This window comes from Erythrolamprus reginae, chromosome 6, assembly GCF_031021105.1.
Source record: "Erythrolamprus reginae isolate rEryReg1 chromosome 6, rEryReg1.hap1, whole genome shotgun sequence".
NCBI classification, from domain to species: domain Eukaryota; kingdom Metazoa; phylum Chordata; class Lepidosauria; order Squamata; family Dipsadidae; genus Erythrolamprus; species Erythrolamprus reginae.
Window position 1 is genome coordinate 13,462,325 of NC_091955.1, and position 12,651 is coordinate 13,474,975.

The following is a 12,651-nucleotide window of genomic DNA, read 5'->3' on the forward strand; positions in this document are numbered from 1 at the left end:
CATGAGTGACTGTGAGCAGTGACTACCAGTCCAGATAGGGCCCGCTTGCAAGCTCTTTCATTGTTACTCTCTGCAAAGAATAGTTTTCCAAGTCCTAAGTCTTTGCAGGGGTTTTTTTCATTCCTCTAACTTGCTCCGAATAAGTTTCTTTCCAGCTCTAACCAGGTGCTAATGGTGTTCCCATTTCTTACCGACTTGCAAGCTCTTTCATTGTTACTCTCTGTGAAGAATGTTTTCCAAACACTTTGTAGGGTGGTTTTTTTTCCCCATTCTCTACTTGCTCCAAATGTTTCTTTCCAGCCCTAGCCAGGTGCTAACAATGTTCCCAGCTCTTGCTGGCTTGCCAGCTCTTTCATTGTTACTCTCTGCAAATAATGTTTTCCAAGCCCTAAGTCTTTGCAGATTTTTTCCCCTTGATCTACTTGCTCCAAATGTTTCTTTCCAGGTGCTAATGACGTTCCCAGCTCTTGCTGGCTTGCCAGCTCTTTCATTGTTACTCTCTGCGAATAAGGTTTTTAATAAAACTCTAACCAGGAGATAAAGCAATGTACTGAAGCTGACCAGACTAAGGACGCTGGTCAAGTGAATACCTGGTGGGCAGATTCTTTTCCCTATTTTCCTCCCCAAAAACTAAGGTGCGTCTTATACTCCGAAAAATACAGTAAATGGTGTTTCCCTCAATAGGTCAGAGAGAGTTTAAACACGAAGAGAGAACACTTTAAGCTTATTTATTCATGAGCTTTCCATTTGGAAAAAAAATACAGTTTGCCATTCAGAGTTCCTTTTTTTGTATGTAGTTTTTTTGTGAAATGGAATAGACGCAGAGATGCTAGAATCTGCTCTCGGGAGGTTTAAGAGACCTACAAAGGGATTAGGAAGAATGCAGTGACAGACCCCTGTTTTTCTTTTTTCTTTTTAAAAATATATCTGTATTGATTTTTTAACAAGTTTAATATACACACAACATAAAACAGTGCATAGTGAAAAACAATGCCCACCACCCCGACACACACACATACCCCACCACCATATCGGGGGTGTTTCTTATATAACCCACTGTAAGCCAAGAGCAAATTATCTATTTACATATTATAGAGTGATTCCAATTTAGTTCTAGTAGCTTGGTCTCGGATTCTATTTATTTATTTATTTATTTATTTATTTATTTAATTTAATTTTATTTTATTGGATTTGTATGCCGCCCCTCTCCGAGTACTTGGGGAGGCGCACAGCATATATAAAAAAGAGCAGTAATATAATCCAATTAGTACTACAATATTAAAAACAATTAGAAAGAGAAGATTAACCTAAAAAATTAACTCATTAACCAAAGCAATCATATTTAAGGCATTCAGTGGTCAGGGGAAGATCTAAGAGTCCCAAGCCTGGCAGCAAAGATGAGTTTTTAAGCTCTTTCGGAAGGCAAGGAGGGAGGGGGCAGTGCGAATCTCTGGGTGGAGTTGATTCCAGAGGGCCGGGGCTCCCACAGAGAAGGCTCTTCCCCTAGGTCCCGCCAACCGACATTGTTTGGTCGACAATGGATTCTACTCGTCATATATCTTCTTACTTTGTCCCACCATCCCATCAGTTGTCCCAACTCAGTTTCATTATCCAAATTTATCCTTTTATCCATCATTTTAAATTGAATATGGTCCGCCATGTACCTGTACCAATTTTGCATTGTCCATTTTGTCGCATCCTTCCAACCCAGAACTATTACCGCCTGAGCGCTTTCTATTGCTGCTTGTTTTATTTCTCTAAATCCTCCCATCGCATTGCTTTTAACGAATACTGCCATTTCCTTTGTGATTGTCTATTGTATATTTAACATTCTATTTATGTCCTCTTGCACTTTTTGCCAAAATTCCTGCACTATGGGGCATTCCCAAATCATATGCACAAACATCCTTTATCTTGACAGCCATGCCAACAATTACCCCTAACCTTCGGCTGAAAGTGTGTTCTATTCTACTAGTTTTTCTCATCATTCCTATCACCTATTTCCTCCCATGTTGACTGTATGACTGTAACTTGTTGCTTATATCCTAAGATTTTTATTAATATTGCTTCTTCATTGCTTATTTGACCCCTATGACAATCATTAAGTGTTGTACCACATGATTCTTGACAAGTGTAAATTTGCCGCACGAATCCCAGCGACTAGTCAGGTCCCACAGAGTTGGCCTTCTCCGGGTCCCGTCGACTAAACAATGTCATTTGGCGGGACCCAGGAGAAGAGCCTTCTCTGTGGTGGCCCCGACCCTCTGGAACCAGCTCCCCCCAGATATCAGAGTTGCCCCCACCCTCCTTGCCTTTCACAAGCTCCTTAAAACCCACCTCTGTCGTCAGGCATGGGGGAATTGAAATTTTTTCCCTTCCCCCTAGGCTTATAGAATTTATACATGGTATGCTTGTTTGTATGATTAGCCTCTTAAATTGGGGTTTTTAAGATTGCTTTTTAATATTAGATTTGTTACATTGTTTTCTTTATTGTTGTTAGCCGCCCCGAGTCTTCGGAGAGGGGCGGCATACAAATCTAATAAATAAATAAATAAAAAGATAGATAGATAGATAGATAGATAAATAGATAAATAGATAAATAGATAAATAGATAAATAGATAAATAGATAAATAGATAAATAGATAAATAGATAAATAGATAAATAGATAAATAGATAAATAGATAAATAGATAAATAGATAAATAGATAAATAGATAAATAGATAAATAGATAAATAGATAAATAGATAAATAGATAAATAGATAAATAGATAAATAAATATTTTATTTTATGTATGCTGATAGCATATGCACCAAAACAAATTCCTTGTGTGTCCAATCACACTTGGCCAATAAAATTCTATTCTATTGAACGGGAGTATAATACCACTTATGTAATATTTTCCTTCTCATTTCCCTAATTCTTGTATTCTTAGTTTTCCTTATATTTTCTACTGTATTTTCCATCTCTTGTACCTCTACTTGTATCTCATTTTGCCACCATTTAGTCAATCCTTGAATCGATACGATACGATTCCACAACCCCCTTTTTTTCCCAACCACATCTACAGACTCCTCGGGGGCAAGATCGTTGTTTTCCCCCAGAGTTATTCTATGTGAGGCTCACTGCACCATGGACAAATGCCTAAGGCGGCGGGTGGAAATCCCTTGAACCTCTCCAATGAACAGAAAAGAAGACTGGCCTTCAACTTCACTGCTGGAGACAAAGATCAATACATAGAAATGTTTGGCAAAGAATGGCCTGGAGCAAAAAAAAAGTAGCTCAGCGGTGTTCTAAACCTTTACATCACTCAACAGTCTATTTTCTTTTTTTTGGTCTGCTAGGCAGAAAACAATCATTTTGGAGGAATCTATCGCAATATACAATATGCCCATTTGGCTGCTTTTTCACGGCCCCAGGGTTCAGTGAGGCTTATGCGCATGCACGGGGATGGCAGGGATTGTGCGCATGGGGCAGCACATGGGGTGTCTGCATTCATGGGGGTGAAAGGGGTGTGGGCACGTACATGTATCCTAGCAAACCTACACATAGAAACATAGAAACATAGAAGACTGACGGCAGAAAAAGACCTCATGGTCCATCTAATCTGCCCTTATACTATTTCCTGTATTTTACCTTAGGATGGATATATGTTTATCCCAGGCATGTTTAAATTCAGTTACTGTGGATTTACCAACTACGTCTGCTGGAAGTTTGTTCCAAGCATCTACGACTCTTTCAGTCAAATAATATTTTCTCACGTTGCTTCTGATCTTTCCCCCAACTAACTTCAGATTGTGTCCCCTTGTTCTTGTGTTCACTTTCCTATTAAAAACACTTCCCTCCTGAACCTTATTTAACCCTTTAACATATTTAAATGTTTCGATCATGTCCCCCCTTTCCCTTCTGTCCTCCAGACTATACAGATTGAGTTCACACATACCCTTTTGACACACAAAATATCTCACATGAGGATGCATGTGTGAGTGAGATTTCGGCGATCTTCGTTGATATTTTTGTTTGTGGAAGCAAAAAATCAGCAAAAATCACCAAAAACGTGCTCACATGTACGTCCTCATGTGAGATTTGGCTTCTGGTGCATGCGCAGAAGCCGAATCTTGCGCTGATGCATGCGCCCACCTGCCAATCAGCTTGAGCTGCACACGCAGGTCCATTTTCATTACCGGGACACCATATTGGGGTGTTCCAGCAACCTGCTACCTCCTGGGTCCTTCCTTAGAAAAATAAACGCTGTATTGCGGCGTTCTGGCTGCAACCTGCTACCGCCTGGGTCTTTCCTTAGAAAAATAAGTCAGGCCACGTGATCGAAGGCTTTCAAAAGAACAGACATGTGTCAAATGTCATTGCACACATCTTTTGCATCAACTGTGTGATGTCATGGTGCAGTGGATATTACTCGCCTGCCTGCAGATGCCTGTGGTTGAGATTGAAGAGGTCACGGAGTGGCAACTGAAACTGCCCTCGCCTGTGCAGCTTTGTTGGACTTTGCAGATTCAGCCGCAAAGTTACAGCCTCTGAGCACCGAAGAGCACCACTCTGCTGTGGAGAGATGCTCCAGATTTCAGGACTGAGCTTCCCAAGAGAAGCGGCATTCTTCAAGAGTCAAACCCTCATGACCACCTGGGAGAAATTCCGGAGACTGAATCATTCTGAAGTGCAGGGATCGAAGCAGGTCTAATCCTTTTGAGAATTATTGAGTGAAATTATTTCCAGGAGTAGGCAAAGCCAGCTCCTAGCTAGCAATATTCTACCAGGAGAAAGGTGCAAGAACATATGTTCCATTCCAAAGAAGACAAGCAGAAGGAAGTGAATCAGGTGAGCAATCTCTTAGACGAGTGATGGTGAACCTTTTTTCCCTTGGGTGCCAAAAGCACCCACATCCATAATTCAATGCCCCCTGTGCTGCCATGCCCACTGTTTATGCACGCACGATCCCTCCGCTCCCCCACTTCCCGATTTCAGGTGGGCCCAGTAGGCCCATTTTCTACCCTCCCCAAGCTACAGAGGTTCTCTTGGAGCCTGGGAAAGGTGAAAATGGCGTCTCCTGCCCCCTGGAGGCCCTCTGGAGGCTGGAAATGGCCTGTTTCCTGATGTCTGGTGCAAATGTATGCTGTGTAGCCATTCCCTCAACTTAGCCAGGAGTGCCTTTGTCAATTCAGAATGAGGGGACTGATTCTGGGTGATACGACAGGATTCCATCCTCGTCGCCAGTGCTATGTCAGGGTAAGTGTAATTAGTGAGGTGACTCCACAGAGAAGATAACACTTTAATATTGTAACATAACAACAACTCTACATAACTCTACATCCCTTTTTCACCCTCCTGAGGTTTCAGAGGCTTCCCTCGCGTGCTGGCAGATATGGCTCCACATGTCACCTGTGACACACGTGCGATAGGTTTGCCATCACTGTCTTCGACAAAACAATAATAACAGAATGGTTGACAAAGAGGAAGCAACAGAAAATCCAGTGAAGGGCTCCAACATTTTTACTACCACACTATGGGCATGGCTTATTTTGTGGGTGTGGCTTGCCAGCCATGTGACCAGGTGGGAATGGCTTGATGATCATATGGCCCCGGATAGCTTAAAGGTCACATGACTGGCTAAAGGTGGCCAATTTGACGGCACTCACATCAAGGGTTTGGGTTAGGGTTTCGGGTGCCTGGCCCCTCCATACCTCAAAGAGATACAATTTCCCAATCTATTTACTATTACTGAACAACCAAAATATAGTCTTTAATTCTATGTATATATGCCATATATGTACATACATATTACATACAGGCACACAAAAATATATATTATCTACTGTTGTGGTTGGCTCTGGCCCAGCTTCTGCCCCAGGGAATGGGGAGGTGGATGCAGGGGAAAATTCAACATGTCACAGGCCTGTGTTATTTCCGACAGAATCAGTTCAGAGTTTAGTTTCCTCCAACGAAGAAGAAGGTGGGAGTGACTTGGAAGAGGGGGGCTTGGCACACAGCCCAGGCAGTCAATCTTCCTTATCTTCTATTGCTTCAGATGATGACATTTTGGACCCACACAAGCGCAGAATTATGCGTAGAAGAGACCAAGTAAGAACATATTACAGGAAATAAGGGAGGCCACCTGTGTTTGGGTGGGACTCCAGTAATTAGGGCTGCTGCTATAAATAGCAGCATGTGGGTTTGGCCATTGTGGAAGAATATCTGTTTGCAGTTTCGTCAGAAATCTTGTGTGCTGGACTTTGTTGCTTTTTCACGCCTTTGAAACCAAAGCAGAGCAACGTGTGTGTGTGTCTCACTTCGTTGGAAGAAGAAGGGGTGTGAAGTTTCTCCACAGCTGCTGACTAAGTACAGTACTTAATGACTGCTTAAGGGAAATTGTACAGACTACCCAGTTGTTTTGGGACGAGTGCTCTTTGCAATACAAAAAGGGTGCTTAGTTTATTTTGACTTTTGTGATAAAGAACATTGTTTTGAATTTTCAAATGTGTGTGTGTGTGTCTGAAATTTGTATCCTTGAATTTTCAGCAGGCTCCTATCAGCGAGCCCGGCAGAACAATCTACTATATAAACTGTATGTGTATGTACACACACAGGCACACACAGCTCTTCTAAAATTATACACATTCAATTACATTTACCGCGGTAGGAAAAACATACCCAGAGCCTAGAAGGGCCAAAATCCTTCCTTACAAGTACAGTGGTACCTCATCTTACGAACGCCTGTTCTAATGAACTTTTCAAGATACGAACCCAGTGTTTAAGATTTTTTTGCCTCTTCTTCCGAACTATTTTCACCTTATGAACCCAAGCAGCTGCTGCTGGGATGAAGGGGTTTCTTTTTTTCCCCTTTTTTGAAGAAAGAAAAGGGAGGGGCTGCTTGGAGTAGGAAACATTTTGCAGAGAACAACGTGCTTGCAAAGGAACGGAAAGGGTGTCTTTTTAAGAAAGAAAAGGGAGGAGGGAGGGGCAGCTTGGGGGAGGAAATTTTTTGCAGAGAACAATGTGCTTGCAAAGGAACTGAAAGGGTGTCTTTTGAAGAAAGAAAAGGGAGGGGCGCCCCCCTTGCCTTTCTTCCTTCCCACTCACCCTTTAGCCTAGCCTTGCTTCTTCCACCCGCCCCCTTTAGCTGCTCCTCCCTGCCCTCTGTTCGCCTCCCTTCTAAAGTTTGGGATTTTCCTGAAGGATTTGCACTTTTATTTGCTTTTACATTGATTCCTATGGGAAACATTGTTTCATCTTACGAACTTTTCACCTTACGAACCTCCTCCTGGAACCAATTAAGTTCGTATGATGAGGTACCACTGTATATTGCTTAGGAGAACATCCACCAGCCTTTCAGGACATGCGCTTCTAAATCCCAGAGCCAGTTTAAACTTCCTGTTGTGTAGCTGGTTAATGTCGGTGCCGCTTTGTGCTAATTATCTTGGCATCCAAATTTCTCCCGGTGCCCACACAAAGTTCCTGCGAGGAGCTTTTCGCAGAAACTCCAAGTGGTTTTTGAAATGAAAAGCCATTTTGGGTTTGACTGCCTGGCAGCTAAGAAGAGCAGAAGGTCACATTTCAAAGCTTTTCACGCCCACAGGTGCTCTCATTTCCAACGTGCTACTAAGGAATATTTTGAACGGCTCAGCTCATTCAGTTGGAGTTAGACATGCCAAAGGGATGGGCGGAGAGCCCAGGACCCACTTTGAGGTATCAAGCAGAACTATTAAAATAAATTGAGGCTTCTGAGTATTTTTTTCAAGCGAGGGAGAATTGGCAGAGAGAAATAGATCCAGGGATTTCTACGGAAGAGAATTGGATTCATGTGTTATTATTTTGCCCGCTGACTTCACTTTGGGGTGAGGATTTTTCAGAAGAAAACACACTGATAAAAGGAAGGAAGAAGTTCAGAAAATCAAAACCATCAGGATAGGGCTACAAGCATCTGATCAAAGTTCCCCCCATTTTTTATTAATTTTGGTTGCGTGCTTGTGGCCACCCACCCAATAATACTCTCTCTCTCTCTCTGACCTAAATGTATTTCACAAAATCATTTACCACAATGTCCTACCTGTCAATGATTTCTTCAACCACAACAATACACGAGCACACAATTGATTCAAACTTACTGCAACGCTCTCTACATGGGGCTACCTTTGAAAAGTGTTCGGAAACTTCAGATCGTGCAGAATGCGGCCGCGAGAGCTGTCGTGGGGCTTCCCAGATTCGCCCATGTTTCTCCAACACTCCGTGGCCTGCACTGGCTGCCGATCAGTTTCCGGTCACAATTCAAAGTGTTGGTAATGACCTTTAAAGCCCTACATGGCATTGGACCAGAATACCTCTGGAACCGCCTTCTAACGCACAAATCCCAGCGGCCGATAAGGTCCCACAGAGTTGGCCTTCTCCGGGTCCCGTCAACTAAACAATGTTGTTTGGTGGGCCCCAGGGGAAGAGCCTTCTCTATGGCGGCCCAGGCCCTCATTAATCAACTCCCCCTGGAGATTACAACTGCCCCCATCCTCCTTGTCTTTTGCAAATTACTTAAGACCCATCTATATTGTCAGGCATGGGGGAACTGAGACACCTCCCCCAGGCTTTTACATTTTATGTATGGTATGTGTGTGTTGTATGGTTTTAAATGATGGGGTTTTATATGTATTTTCTTTTTTTTAATATTAGATTTGTTCCATTGTAATATTGTTTTTTATTATTGTTGTGAGCCGCCCCGAGTCTTCGGAAAGGGGCAGCATACAAATCTAATAAATTCTTCTTCTTCTTCTTCTTCTTCTTATTATTATTAATGTAAACCACTCCAAACTCGATTGTAGAAAATACGACTTCAGCAACAGAGTGATCATTGCCTGGAATACACTACCTGACTCTGTGGTTTCCTCCCCAAACCCCAAAAACTTTAACCTTAGACTATCTACAGTCAACCTCACTCTCACTCTCCATCTCCATCTCTGCGACACACACACACACACATGTACGTAACATATTTTTTGCTGATAATAAAAATGAAGGGAGACTAGTATAAATCTACTTCGAGCTTATTTGCTCTCGTCAGCCAGGCAAAACCTTTACTGGGATTTGAACCTGCAGCCTCTCCCTTGTAAGGCAGTGGCCTTACCCACTAGACTACAGGCTCTCCTCCTTCTCAGTTATATGTGATTTCTTTTTGTCAAGTTACCCTGGTATACCCAAATATGGGATGGAGCATACCGCTTCCTTTTTGCCTCATTTTACCCACCTCGGAAGGATGGAAGGCTGAGTCAACCTTGAGCCGGTGATGAGATTTGAACCGCTGACCTACAGATCTACAGTCAGCTTCAGTGGCCTGCAGTACAGCACTCTACCTGCTGCGCCACCCCAGCTCTATATATCACTATCTCAGTTCTACTCAATATCTAACTCACGCTCAAACTGCTCCAGCCAGCCAACTAACAACCCCCATCAACAGCAAATACCCACCAACGCCCACAAGGGATTGGTGAAGTTGATTTGCATCTTATAATGCTCTGGCCCAATCAGGTTGCAGTTCACACTCAATGATTTAGCATTAGCATGCTTACATTCTACCTTTTACCTTATATGGTGATGCATTCCACTTTTCACCTTATATGGTACAGTGTTCCCTCGATTTTCGTGCGTTCGAACTTCGCGGAAAGTCTATACCACGGTTTTTCAAAAATATTAATTAAAAAATACTTTGCTGGTTTTTTCCCTATACCAGGGTTTTTCCTACCCGATGACGTCATATGTCATTGCCAAACTTTCGTCTGCCTTTAATAAATATTTTTTAAAATAAACTTTAATAAATAAACATGGTGAGTAATAATCTGAATGGTTGCTAAGGGAATAGAAAATTGCAATTTAGGGGTTTAAAGTGTCAAGGGAAGGTTTGTGATACTGTTCATAGCCAAAAATAGTGTATTTACTTCCGCATCTCTACTTCGCGGAAATTCGACTTTCGCGGGCGGTCTTGGAACGCATCCCCCGCGAAAATCGAGGGAACACTGTACTACCATGAAATATCACCCAGGATTGCTAAGACTGACAGCTTCTTTTTTATATGTAATGTGCGATCATGGCTCCCATCTCGATTTTTTTCAACTATATCCCAAGGAAATTTAAGGTTTCAGGCTATTTTGTTTTTCTTCTAAGACCTTCGAAGACAAAATTTGTAGCAAGGCAGCCCTTCCTTCCCCTCTTCCAAAAGGGTTAAATTAAAAAGCTGGCAAGTAGGAGGCTCTGTGGATTTATTCTGAGACTTGGGAAGGTACAATCAAGCCACTAAGGCAAAGCCTGTAGGCAGTGTGAAGATATTGTGTATAGACTTTTACAATAACGTGTGCCAAAATGTTAGGACATATCAATAGAGGACGGTTTTGTAAAAAGATCTATTTTTAATATTAAAGCCAGATGGTTTTTAAAAAATATTGCTAAATTTACAGCTCTTGGCATTCATAGTAAATTCGAATGAAAGTAGGACCAATTATACAATTCAATTTTTAAATATTAATTGAAAGCTTGGCTGCAACGCTGTCCGTAATATTGGTGAATAAATTTATTTACTATTTATTTATTAATTGGACTTATATGCCGCCCCTCTCCGTGGACTAAATATCCAGGTTTGTCAACCACTGGCATTACTATAACTGACTCTTGATGTTGTGCAGTTTGCAAACAATTCCTTTCAAGTACAGTCATATTTACTATGCCTAGCTATTTTGATATCTATCTGTATTAGCATTTCTGTAAAAAAAAGTGATTGAATCCTTTTGCAAAATTTAAAAATTGCAGTGAAACCTCCAGAGTTATCCTAAATGCAGGCAGTCCTCTACTTATGTCTATAATTAATCCTGGAATTATGGGTGTAAATTATGGTGGTCATCTCAGTGGTAGGATTCAATCAACGAAGTAGTGGGTCCAATCAACGAAGCAGTGGAAGTGATGTGCCTGTGCCTGGAGGCTGTTGGGGTCTGGATGGGTGTCAACAGACTCAAACTCAACCCTGATAAGACGGAGTGGCTGTGGGTTTTGCCTTCCAAGGACAATTCCATCTGTCTGTCCATTACCCTGGGGGGGGGGAATTGCTGAATCCCTCAGAGTGGGTCCACAACCTGGGCATCCTCCTCGATCCACAGCTGACATTAGTGAACCATCTTTCAGCTGTGGCGAAGGGGGCGTTTGACCAGGTTTACCTGGTGCACCAGTTGCGGCCCTATTTGGACCGGGACTCACTGCTCACAGTCACTCATGCCCTCATCACCTCGAGGCTCAACTACTGTAACACTCTCTACATGGGGCTACCTTTGAAAAGTGTTCGGAAACTTCAGATCGTGCAGAATGCAGCTGCGAGAGCAATCATGGGCTTTCCCAAATATCCCCATGTTACACCAACACTCCGCAGTCTGCATTGGTTGCTGATCAGTTTCCGGTCACAATTCAAAGTGTTGGTTATGACCTATAAAGCCCTTCATGGCACCGGACCAGATTATCTCAGGGACCGCCTTCTGCTGCACGAATCCCAGCGACGTTAGGTCCCACAGAGTGGGTCTTCTCCGGGTCCCGTCAACTAAACAATGTCGCTTGGCGGGACCCAGGGGAAGAGCCTTCTCTGTGGCGGCCCCAGCCTCCTGGAACCAACTCCCCCCAGAGATTAGAACTGCCCCCACTCTCCTTGCCTTTCGTAAGCTTCTTAAAACCCACCTCTGCCGCCAGGCATGGGGGAACTGAGATACTCTTTCCCCCTAGGCCTTTACAATTTTATGCATGGTATGTCTGTATGTATGTTTGGTTGGTTTTATAATAAGGGTTTTAACTGTTTTAATATTGGATTGTTATATGCTGTTTTTATTACTGTTGTTAGCCACCCCGAGTCTACGGAGAGGGGCGGCATACAAATCCAATAAACAAATAAATAAATAAATGAATGAACGAACGAACGAACGAACAAGCAAACAAGCAAACAAGCAAACAAGCAAACAAGCAAACAAGCAAACAAGCAAACAAGCAAACAAGCAAACAAGCAAACAAGCAAACAAGCAAACAAGCAAACAAACAAACAAACAAACAAACAAACAAACCAATAGTAACTCGAACTGCTAACAAATAACTCCAAGATGGCAGCTATTTATACCTTCTGCTGCCAGACTGATCTGACCAATCCAGGCCCTGTATTTTCCCGCCCAAGGGTAAGGGGCCACAATTCTCCACTGTCTTCTGGACACAACAGAGTCTATGGAGAAGGGCGGCATACAAATATAATAAATAATAATAATAATAATAATGATTCCCCTGAGTGGTATTACTCTAAATCAAAACCAAATACTGCATTTTTCGGGGTATAAAATGCACCAAGTGAACGGCTACCAAAATTTATACTACCACACTGTGGGCGTGGCTTATGCATTTTCTTTCAACGCCTTTCAGTGCAAATTGGGTGCTCTGGGGTGGAGCTCCATTTTCGCTACTCCACTGCATTCACCCCCATATGGGCAGTAGCCCACACCTTACGTTTTGGGGAGGAAAATAGGGAAAAGAATCTGCTTACTAGATAATAATAATAATAATAATAATAATAATAATAATAATAATAATAATTAATAATAATAAATAATAATAAATAATAATAAATAATAATAATAATAAAT